This window comes from Medicago sativa, chromosome 5, assembly GCF_051527215.1.
Source record: "Medicago sativa cultivar Bolivia chromosome 5, Bolivia_mono, whole genome shotgun sequence".
Taxonomy (NCBI): domain Eukaryota; kingdom Viridiplantae; phylum Streptophyta; class Magnoliopsida; order Fabales; family Fabaceae; genus Medicago; species Medicago sativa.
In genome coordinates, this window is record NC_140753.1 from 49,917,207 (window position 1) to 49,929,173 (window position 11,967).

Sequence of the window (11,967 nt, forward strand, 5' to 3'; positions counted from 1 at the left end):
CACACTAATAAATAAATTAGTCAAGTTAGCTACTAATTAGTAGGCTGTAAGTTTGCTTGAAATGAACTCCTAATTACCCCTCAAAAGAAACTGGACTGAAATGACTGTTAAAGTGAAGAAAAAATGACTTGACGATGAACGAAAAACAATTTGTAAAATTATTTTTCATATTTAATGTTTTTCTTCAGTTTTTTTTTTTTTTATAAATATAAAAATAAGCTTAAATTAACTAAACAGGAAGTTGAGAAATAGAGCCACCAACATCACACATCAACATAGTACCTAGTAAAGGAAAAGTATCCTAAACAACATGAATTTTAAAAGTAGCAGGCAAACCTTTTTGGGATAGCATATGAGAACATCTACTTGTTTCCTGGGAGGAGTAACATAATGATCTAGTCCAGTCCTTTTGATTCAAAAGGGCCATAATTTCTTTGAGAAGAAGGAGAAGAGTGATAAAATTGGTATAGCCTGACTTGACCATATTGAAAAGAACATGAGAGTCAATTACAAAGATCACATATCACGAGCAAGAACGACACCACTTCTAAGAGCCCACATTTTCGCAAAGAGAGAACTACTAGAAGTCACCTTACTATAAAATCTTTTGATAAAATTGTCATTTTGACCATACAAACAACAAATCCGTTGCCGCTGTAAGAAATCTCGTTTACTTTTCGATTTTTTTAGATTGTTTGATTTGATTTCTTTATTTCAAGTGTGAATATTAGGAGTTTTTTTTTTTTTTTTTTTGACAAGGAAACTATATGTAGATTGATTGAGAGATTATATGCATCTAATTACTGGTTGGATAATTGCTATTGTTTTGTTTGTTGAAGATTGGTCCCTTCCATATTTGTTTGTTGGAATGTGTCCTCTTTTTCTTTCGACGGAGTTTTTCTTTTTCTTCTCGCGACAGAGTTTTTGTCGTCCATATGGTCCTACATGGTTTTAGAGATAGCATAAATTGTTTTTGATGAATTTATGAAATAATTAGTCCGTGAAAATAAAAAGTGATCGGCATTTTCAAATGACTTAATTGTACTTTTAATCTTTCAATATAGTGCTTTGATGATTTTTATTTCAAATTTTTCCAAATTAACCGATTTAGATACATTTTTTGAGTAACTTGAGTTGACAGCCAATAGCTATGCCTGGACAAACATGGCAGTAAATAGATGAACAGATTTGAGCTTTGAACCTATTGACATTGTTGAGCAATGTCTAGTTCCAACCAAATAAACGTGCATGAGATACACTTCAAATGTTGGTAAAAGAAAAACTTTTGCTTTTCAACTCTCTTGGATTCCTTAGAGTGTGTTTGGATTAGGTAATTGAAATTTTTTAAAGAATTTAGAATTCTATGCAATTTAAATGATTCAATTAAATTACTCTTATTTCTCAACAGTTTTGTTTGGATGGTGTAATAAAAAATTTCATTATCATCATTTTTTAGCAACTTTCAAACAAATTTGGTTTTACCGAGCATTAAAACTATATGTTTGCGCACCGTCCCTCAAAAAAAAAAAATTTGTGCACCGTATCTGTCATGGTTGATGGCTCCATATAACCAATCACACTTGATAAGATGGAAAAGGAGATTTCAGATATCAAACGATTCCAAAATACGCACATGTATGATTTCGAGTAGTAATTTCAACTTTCTCTTTAAAATTCTATTACATTGCAAAATTTGCAACAAGATCTGATTTATAATACCAGATACAGAAGGAATCTCCTTTCAAACAGGTTTTTGAACATTGCTTTTTACTCAAGGAACTTATCTAGACTCATACTAATATAATCTATCTATCTAACTATCTTCATTATTTTTTAGGGATCTATCTATCTTCATATTCGCCAAAAATATATTAGCACGTTTTTAACAATATTTCATCCATATAAGTGTCACAGTGGTGTTAAATGGGTTTGGATCTCATCCCAAAAGCTAATTCAAAGGGTGAGGGTACTCAACAGCCCGAGAACCTGAGCAATGTGGAAGTAATAACAAACTACAAAGAACTTCAAAACCAACTTCAACAAGTGGCATTCTATCGGGCCTCTAACAATGAGATTGAAGCTTCATTTATTGAACACCCTTTTGAAGAAGATGTTGTGTTAATTGTATTGTTATCTGTTCCTGCATAGAACCCAGGTTTACTTGGTGTTGGGAGTAACTTCTCACCCTTCAACATAAAAACCACAGATGACATGTTAGGCCTATTTTCTGCTTAACTGTTGTACACACAATAAACCCACATGAATAAATCTTATTATTTCTGAACATATGGCCTCATCATATGATATGTCAGCTATTAACTCCTTTGGCCTTTCTTCAATACATAGTCTCCATGCCTAAAATGACATCAAGGTTACAAAAAGAGTAAGCTCAACATTTATGAAGTGGATTTTGATTGATTGGTTTATTTCTTGTGTATGTATTTGGATTTTACTTTCAATTATTATCCATGATATGAACTAATATTCATTTTGAACTTTTAACCATCTAGAAAAATTTATTGAGACAAAAAAAGGGATAACCATAAATATTGTGTCATAAGATAGAACAAATATACTTCAAAACTTACATAACCAAGGAGGTTTAAATGATGTAGAGGGTCACAAAATCCGCGATTCTTCCTACCGCTAATTATCTCAAGTACAACGACTCCAAAACTAAAAACATCAGATTTTATTGAGAAAGATCCATGCACAGCATATTCTGGAGGCATGTATCCACTGCAAGGAAAAACAGTGAATATTTAGGGAAAAATATGCATTAAAAGGGGTTGTGACATGGCAGAACTAAAGGTTAAAATAAATTTTGAGTAACTGTAACATACAATACAAGTAACATAACTTTCTAGTAGAATTAAGTCCCTAATAATACTCTTATTGGTATTAATGCCTTAAACAGAAAACAATCCTTGTAGTTGTCCATATTGAACATAGTACATGTATAGTCTCTATTATAAGGACTGACATGAATATAGTCTACATATTCAAATATGAACAAATATTACCAAAGGCCAATACCAAAATGATGAGCACAAAAATCAATCTTTCCTATATCTTAGGAATTCAGACTGACAAAAATGTTTCATAGAAACGAAAAACCGAAATCAATGTATAATAATATATAAACAAATGGGATATTTAAGCATTAAACTGAAGAAAAATAAGTCGAACTTACTAGGTTCCCATCACTCTATTTGTATTAGCCTCAGCTTGGTCTCCCATAAATGATCTGGCTAAACCAAAATCTGATATCTTTGGGATCATATCAATATCAAGTAGAATGTTGCTTGTTTTGAGATCTCTATGTATGATTCTTAGTGTAGAATCTTGATGGAGATACAGCAGCCCCCGAGCAATACCATTAATAATTTCCAAACGTTTAGTCCAATCAAGTAACTTGCTTTGCATAGCATCTAACAGATTTCACTTTCTTAAGTTAGCATGAGAACTACATTTTAAGCTTTTAGCAAGAGAAAAACTGAGATCAATAAATTGGGTTGGTGTGAAAATTCAAACCAAAAATAAAGCAATCCAAGCTTCTGTTGGGCATGAATTCATAGATCAACGTCTTTTCATCTTGTTGAATAGAACAACCAAGAAGTTTTACAAGATTACGGTGTTGAAGTGTTGCCATCAACTTTACTTCATTTTTGAACTCCTCAATTCCTTGTCCCGATGTTTTAGAAAGCCTCTTAACAGCGATCTCTTGGCCATCTACCGTTATGCCCTAGGAATATTTTAGGAAATTTTAGTTTATAGTACTTGGAGAAATAAGGGGATAAACTAACTTGGTAACCAAAACATTACCTTGTACACTGGTCCAAAACCACCTTCTCCCAACTGTTTTTGATAGAGAAGTTATTTGTTGCATTAGTGATGGTTGAAAAATCAAATATTGTGGCCAAGTCACCATCTTCCTTCTCCTTCTTCTGCTTCCAGTGAAATAACTTTTTTATATGGCCTGAAGTAACAATTAAAGTGATCTAATGTTAACAAAGTAAATGAACACGTCAATAAAACTTCGGAGTCCATTGTAAGTAGTAACTAATTCTATTTGAAACACTACCTGAGTACTATTTAAGTAAATAATAAATATTCCCTAAAAAAATAAAGTAAATCATAAATAATTAAGATTTATTTATCATAACTTGTTTACTTGGCTTACCAAGCTTCTTTCTACACGCTGACGTGACCAATAGGAGAACGGTTAGTCCTATAACGAATGCAATAACCCCTGCAAAAGTCCCAGAAAGCTTCAAGTTCCTCTTCTTCTTTTTATGATCTGAGGGTTGAAATAAATGTCAGTCAACAAGCAGGTATAGAAGCTTACTCAAAATAAGAAGAAATTGATTCATGACCAACTGTTCTTAGAAGTTAGAAATAGCTCAGGTACATAGTTACTTAAAAGTGAAAAGAGAATTTATTAGTGTCACATGATTTCAAGTATTCAACAGGACTTAATACTAGCAAGAAAGATAAATGTTGAAATATATGAAATTTGTGCATTATACCTAACTGGAAAGGAAAAAAAAATGTAATAGGAAATGGAAATACCAAGTTCTGAAGATGCTAGCCGTATATAAATGTCTTGTCCTAGGTCCGGATGTTTTCTCATGTCCAAAATATTGTCAAACCAAAGTAAGCAACCACTTCCACCATCTCTGATATCTAAATTTGCATATGCAGTGCAAGTACAATTTTTCAAACACTTCGTCTTACATTCCTCAAGGCTCAAGCTCTTGTCATACCAAGACGACGACGTGTCTGGTAACTTCATGCTTGTAAACTTCAAAAAGCCATCTCCATTGAGACAATTCAATTTTGTTCTCCTCAGACACCCGCCAGACCAATCCGATGACTTCCATTTTGATTGAAATTTTGGCGTGAAACCTTCCAAGCATTCACATATTGGAAAATCATTAATATTGCAGTTAGAGTTGACACTACACCAGGCATACTCTTCACACTGGTCTATAGGATGAGTAGCTGTAGGCTCCCAATTTTGTGTCCGATTCGACCATATAAAACATTGTGGAGTTCCATATGTATCTAGCACAAATCTAGTAATGGTTAAATTGTTCCACGTTAAGTGACTTCTTTGTCAGTTATCACAAATGAGTAATTCAAGACCCTATGAATTCTTTGCCAAGGAACTCCAGTGAAATGATATCCATTCCATGACCCTCCTCTAGACATAATTGTTGTTCCCTTTGCAATAACCTGTTGAGGAAAACCATGAGTATCGATCCTATACGAAAACTCACCTACAGCAGGATCTTCAGAGGTTCTCCAAGAAGTGAGATATCTATATGGACCAGTCACTAAGTTACTTTTCAGCTTCATTCCAGCAAGCAATGTGTCACTGGGATAATCAAAGCTTTCCCACAAAAACTCCTCATTCTCACTGCTGCTATTTGCATCTTTTACAACAAGGTTTCCTGAATCCAACAACTGCACTACTGATTTTCCCACAATTCTTGATGAATTGGAGGACCAGATAATGCCTTTGGAGCCATCAACAATAACAAGAGTTCCCTGAACATTGAGTTTGAGCATTGCTGTTGAGTTTTGTACAGGGGTATTTCTATTGGCAACCCACACAATAGTCCTTGGTGATATACTCTTGTACCATATACCGAAGTATTGGCGTAGTGGATCTCCAAAGTTGAAAAATCCTGCTTCAAACAATCCAGCTCCAGAAACAAGTGTATCACTGTATTGCATAAACTGGTTTGAAGCAATGGTAGCAAGAGTTTTGTGTTTAGAGTAAGTGGGCATGGCCATGAAGCAAAAGAAGAAAGTAAACACCATTAGCATTAGCACCTTATTATGGTTCTCCATTGTGTTTGTGTGGATTTGTCCTCGTTAATTTCATTTTATCAAATTCCAAATTCAATGTAGACGGGCTTATAGACTATGGACCCGTTTGTTTCAGATTTTTTTCAAAAAAAATCTATTTTTTCCCTTAAAAAAATCACTTTTTTCATTTTTAAGTGTTTGTTTAGGATTTTTAGAAAAATCATTTTATCAAAAAAATCTATTTTGACCCTAAAATGAAAAGCTATTAGGATTAGCTTTTCTCAAAATCTATTTTTTTCAACAACGAGGAGATAACACATGTGCAGGTTAGAACTCATTTTTTTAACAAAATGGATTTTTATGAATAGTAGGCAAACACAAATAACTTCAGATTTTTTTTAAAATGTCTAAAAAAAAATCTCTAGATTCTTTTGACACAAAATCTATTTTTTTTAAAGCTGAAACAAACGCACCCTATAAGTTATAGTCAAGGTCTTCCCATGTAACTCCAAACTTGGGAGTGTAACGTTAATTACTGAATTTCTTTTGGTTTTTTTTTACAATAACTGAAATTCTTGTTCATGGCAATAAAACAGATAACCACCCAAATTGACACTGGGAGAATCGAATATGAGAAGAAGCACACTCACATGTCCCAAGTCAATACCACCAGACCAAGCCAACTGGGTTAATCATTCATCAATCTCCTAAATACAGTAAAGTCACCATATTTGGTTCGCGACCATCTATCGACAAGAACTCATTTAAAACAAAGTCTTTCCATGTGCTTCTCGTCCGCTTGAAAATGATGTAAGGTCTAAACTCAAAACAACAACAACAGCAGCATCAAACTTGCTTGTGATGTACAAATTGAAGTCTTATTCAGCTTGAACCATAAGTTGCCATTCAATTTCTTTCTCCATCCATAAAACCAATTTCAACCTCCATCGTTAATCAGATTTCGCGATTTCATTTCCGTTCTCAATTTTGTTCACAATTTCGACCTATATCGCCATTTTACCGTCGTTTTCGTTTGATCCCCTTACCACTTAGATGCGTTTATGCATTTCAACTTTGTACCGTTGAGTTGCGTTTATGTTTTTCTTCTGTTAATGGATATCTATATTTTTTTAAAGGTGATCGTTGGCCATTTGTTTAGCTTGTGCATTGAAGGGAGGTGTTGCATCAAATCAAATTCATTAACATTTCTACCGTAAATAAAAAACCTGCTACAACAGAGGACTACCGTGTTGATTGATTTGTGGCACAAGGTTGAAGAAGCGTCAACCAGCTATATTCAATAGTATACTGTTATTAGGGGCACCCTTCTAATTAAACAATAAAAATAATAAAAGTAATTAAAATGAATTATTTTATATGATTTATTTTAATTGTGCAATTTTGGTTTTAGTGTGTCACGTGGCGTGTAATAATTGGTCCACATAGCACACTATTAATTTTTTTAAAGTTCAACAAAAAATGGCAAAAGTGTAGGGACCAATGACGTATTTAAACTAACAAATTATTATTGATAATTGAATAAAATCAAAGTCAATTTACTTCCGGATAATTAAAAAAAAAAACATTTTCTTTCATGAAATAAATGTTGTTTTATTCCTTTCAACTTTTTTGTGTTAATTTCTTCTTACATTATTTTTATAAGATCTTGCATACATTTTTGGATGCTAACTTAACCATCATGGAATACATTTTTTCTGAAGTAGTATTTGGGAGAATTATTGACCATACCCCAAAATTTGGTACTATAACCCTACAATTTAGCATTATCCGAAACATGGTTCTCTTAAGTTTAAAGTCAACAAAAAAAAATATTTTTATGTTAGTTATCATCATAAAAGCTATTTGAAATGACTATGACAATGAAGTAAAAGTGACATCTATAATGAAAGAAAATACAAACAGTAAAATAATATTGAGATTATATTTCTTCACATTTAAGGTAGATGCACTTTTTTTTTAAATTGTTTTTTAAAAAAATTAGGGTTACTTTTACCATTTCACTAGTAAGTGCAGGGGTGCAAATATCAAGTGTATTCGTATGCCTAGCTAGCAATTCTCAGTTTGAAAAGCCTTAAACCGAAACAGAGTTATTGGCCCAAACCTTCTAGGGTTTCACTCCTCCTCCTATATATACAGAAGAATGAAACCACAGCACACTAATTCCGTTTTGTACATTGACTAAACAATGTCATGTTAGTCTTGATCAAAGTTTGATCTGTGTAATCTCTAACTTCTAAGTTTAGCGGATTCTAAGATCACAGTTTGGTCAAGATCAGCATGAACGTTTATTCATTTATATTTGTATTTTTTATTGTGTAGGGTTCTAAGATTTGCCTCTTCTTTCAGTTGCAAGATCTGAGATTTTTGGATCGATTACTTGACAACTTTGTTCTGGGGGCATATATTTATTTTCTGACCGAAAACTTTGGGGGCACTCACAATTTTCCAGATTTACGTTTTTCTGTTCTTCTGGAACCCCTTGTTTTGGTTATATTTCTAGATCTAAGGTTTAATAATTCATAATAATATTTGTGATTTAAGGTTGGTTTTTGGTTAATGTTATTTTCTCATTCTTTGGATTTTTAATTATGATTGTTTTGCGTCCATTACCAATTCTGAAGGATTTAATTGTTCAGAAAAGTCAAATTAATCTATTAGTTTAGTATTCACATATTGGACTGATGCAAAATTTATATGCTAACCAAAGTTACAATTTTTGATGTATAGAATGGGCTGGACTATGACATACTTATGAATAATTGGATTGAGGAGGTAGAAGTGCTTAGGTTGAATAATGAAATTTAGCTGTAGATTGAACTGTTTGGCGTGATGAATGAATTTGGTTGAACTTTTAATTTACGTTGCACACTAAATTTGAGAGTTGATTTCAGTTTTGTTTTTGCTTCTCTATGACTTGTTCATAAAATAGAGAAACGTAAGAGATGCAAATCAAATGATTGTGTAGTCAAATTGGGAAAGTATTCCTTTATCAAAAAATGTAATTAAATTGGCTAATGTTCCTTTAAAACAGTTTAACGAAAACTTGTAACTACAATGAAATAGACCGATTGTCTAGTGGTGCTTAGTTAGTTGGAGATGCAAAGAATCGTCTTGTGCCCTCAATGTAGGATCATGGATTCATGTTCTTCATGATCTCATTATGAATCAATATATACTTATTTATACCGTTAAAATCCAGCTATCCTTTTTATACCCGCTGTCTCTTGCAGTGTCTACTTTCTACCAATGTGCCTTTGAAAATAATAACGAATTTTTAAACTAAAAAATGACCATAGTAGCCGATCAAAACTTTATCTTCCAACTTCTCTTAATAACTTAAGAATGCTTGTCTTAAGTTTTTATCAACACAACTTGAAACATAAGATGTGTTGTATGTTAAAAAAATCAACTATTGTATCAGTCAACAAGTAAGAATTTAGATTGGAGCTCACTGAATGATCACAAGCAAACATGAAAATATGAATACAACAGTCAAATATGAATACAAAATTCATTGATTATATTTATACATAGTAGTTAATAGCGGATAGCGGCGTGTAGCGGCCGACCCCAAAAATGATATAGCTGGATAGCGCATAGTGCGTGCTATGACCGCTATTTCATAAAAACAAAAACAATAAAAATAAGAAAACAGGGAGAGCAGAATGGAGTTTTATAAGAACAAAACAGAGGATTGTTTGTACAAACTACAATCAGAAACAGAGAAAGCAGAATGGAGTATGGAATCAATAATAACAAAGAAAACTAGAACAAAAAAGTAACAGGGCAACAGAGTTTTGAGATTGTTAAACAAAAAAATAACAGGATAATAGAGCTAACACGACAAAGTAGAGGAAGATTTACAGCAGAGGTGAAGAAGTTTTACAGAACAGCAGAAAAGCAGAGGAAGATTTACAGAAATACCCTTGTTTTTTTTAAACCAAGGACAATTTTGTATTTTCTCTTAAAATGAAATAGCGGTTCTAAACTGCAAAACCGCTACGAAGCGTTGCACCGCTATCTCACACCGCAACGCTATGGCTTGTTGCGTAGCGCTCCGGCACCGCACCGCACCGCGCGGCCGCTATAGCGGCGCTATTGGCCGCTATTGATTACTATGTATTTATATACAAAAACTATTTTAAACTTTTTTCCTATACTTCGAAATTTTTTAATGCTGTTGTTTAGCTAATGATTGTTTGGCTGGAGGATAGGTTCTTTCATGTAATCGTGAGAAGTCTTTAACTAGTGGTGAAGAGTTAGTTGGAGAATGTCTTTGCATGATGAATTTGATGTATGGAATGTGACAGATTTTGGTATCTAGAATGAGCTAGAGCTTGAGGTTATAATAAAATTGAGCTGGAGCTTGAGTTATTTGACATGAAGAACGAACTAGAGTTTGAGCTCACTAATTTTGAAAAGATAAGAGGTTAATGCAAATCAACATTGTGAAAACATCTTTGCTTAGATAGTTGGAGGTTGTTAGTTACTCGTTTAGTCCGTGTATGTTAAACTCTATAAATAGGAGTATTATATACACAAATCAACATCTTTTATCAATCAATATAATTTCCTACCTTTCCTATGTGATGATTATTTATAATCTTAAAACAAAATGAACTCAACGTTAACTTTATTGAAACTCCTTACCTTTCAATTAAGGGTCATGTTAACTTGTGCCCTAAGGGCACAAGTTAAAGTGTTTAAAATAGAAATTAAAAATAAATTTCATATTGAAAGTATAACTTTTGCAACTTTTAAGATATTGAATGCACAAGTTTCAAGAAAAACATTCTATATTTAGTTTCTTAACTTATGCCCCAAGGACACATGTTAACATTTCCCTTCAATTAATAACAAAATAAACTCTACTTTTCTACTCAAACATGTGCGTATTGATTTGAAGCATCCAACTATATTTGAGTCAACTACAACATTATTCAAATGATTTGTAGCCAATTACACGTGATCATCATCGATGATACCTATATTTATACCTATATCTATTTAGCCTTTCGAGTCAATTTTGTTCCTACTTTACATCCCATTTAATCTCTTATTATAAATGTATTTAGTATTTATACACATCAATAAGATAATTCTTTAATATTTAGCAAATGAAAACCACTTCAAATTATCTATTTTCTACATCCACAGGCATATGCTTATAATAAACCACTTGCAATCGTGGCTAGTAGCATAAGAAGAAGACACAATAAAAATCTAAAATATCAACTAACACACACGAGTTATTGTTGAAAACCTTAATATACATTTCATATAAATAATATTCTAAGCACTATGGTGGGTTTGAGTTATATAGTTTAAATGTGAGGTGTGTGAGTGTTGTGGGGTTGTGTTATGTGGGTTTGTCTCGTATAGTTTGACTGTGAAGTCTAAAAAGTTTGTGGAGAAGGTTGTGATTTATGAGAAATGATATTTGAACATCTATTTTGCGATAACTTTCTTTGTAATACTCATCTTATTTTTTACTTTATTTCTCTATTGCTTTGGTTTTTATGCAAATACCTAAATTTTCTTTGTAAATCATGGTTGTCTCATAAGTTGTTAACCAAACGGTTGTTCAAATAACGCTCCTTGTGATTTATAGGTCAGGGTTGAGTTTATCTTTTTTTTAGAAAAATACTTCTCTCAAATTTTAGTGTGTGGACCAAGACGGCCAATGTGAGACTTTTATTGTGAATCTCATTATCTTCTCTCTTGTGAGCCTTCACAAAAATCTCATTTTCTTTTCCTTCATCCATTAAAGAATGGTGATTTATGGTCAAATTTTTGACCCAAAATCACCCCTCTAACTCGTTCTTCTTTTTCTCTTTTATTGAAATAAGTGATTTTCACATCTATTTCGTTTTTTCTTTCTTGATTTCGTCGTCTTAGTGCGACATTGTTTTGTTCATCGTCTTTCTGCGGCGTTGTTTGTCTTTTTTGTTTGGTTCAGATTGTCAGTTCAGCTCAGATCCAAACAATGACTTTGGCGTCGTCCTCGTTGCAGATCTGGAAACATGGGTATTCTGGAGACATGAATATTGTCATATGTGTAGGCTTTTGTACTATCATTTTATGCTATTAACATGGATGTTGTGAGTTTGTTCGCAGATTCATCCTTTT

At 32.7% G+C, this 11,967-nt stretch overlaps 1 pseudogene across 1 annotated transcript; it reads right to left on the bottom strand.

Moving 5' to 3' along the window:
• Positions 1-1,641: 1,641 nt before the first annotated feature.
• Positions 1,642-5,911, bottom strand: LOC146922705 (G-type lectin S-receptor-like serine/threonine-protein kinase At4g27290; annotated as a pseudogene). The gene is made up of 7 exons (XR_015012562.1): positions 4,573-5,911; positions 4,184-4,300; positions 3,826-3,979; positions 3,535-3,745; positions 3,194-3,431; positions 2,589-2,739; positions 1,642-2,355 (listed from the first exon to the last, which is right to left on the bottom strand). The product of XR_015012562.1 is annotated as a G-type lectin S-receptor-like serine/threonine-protein kinase At4g27290 (transcript).
• Positions 5,912-11,967: the final 6,056 nt, after the last annotated feature.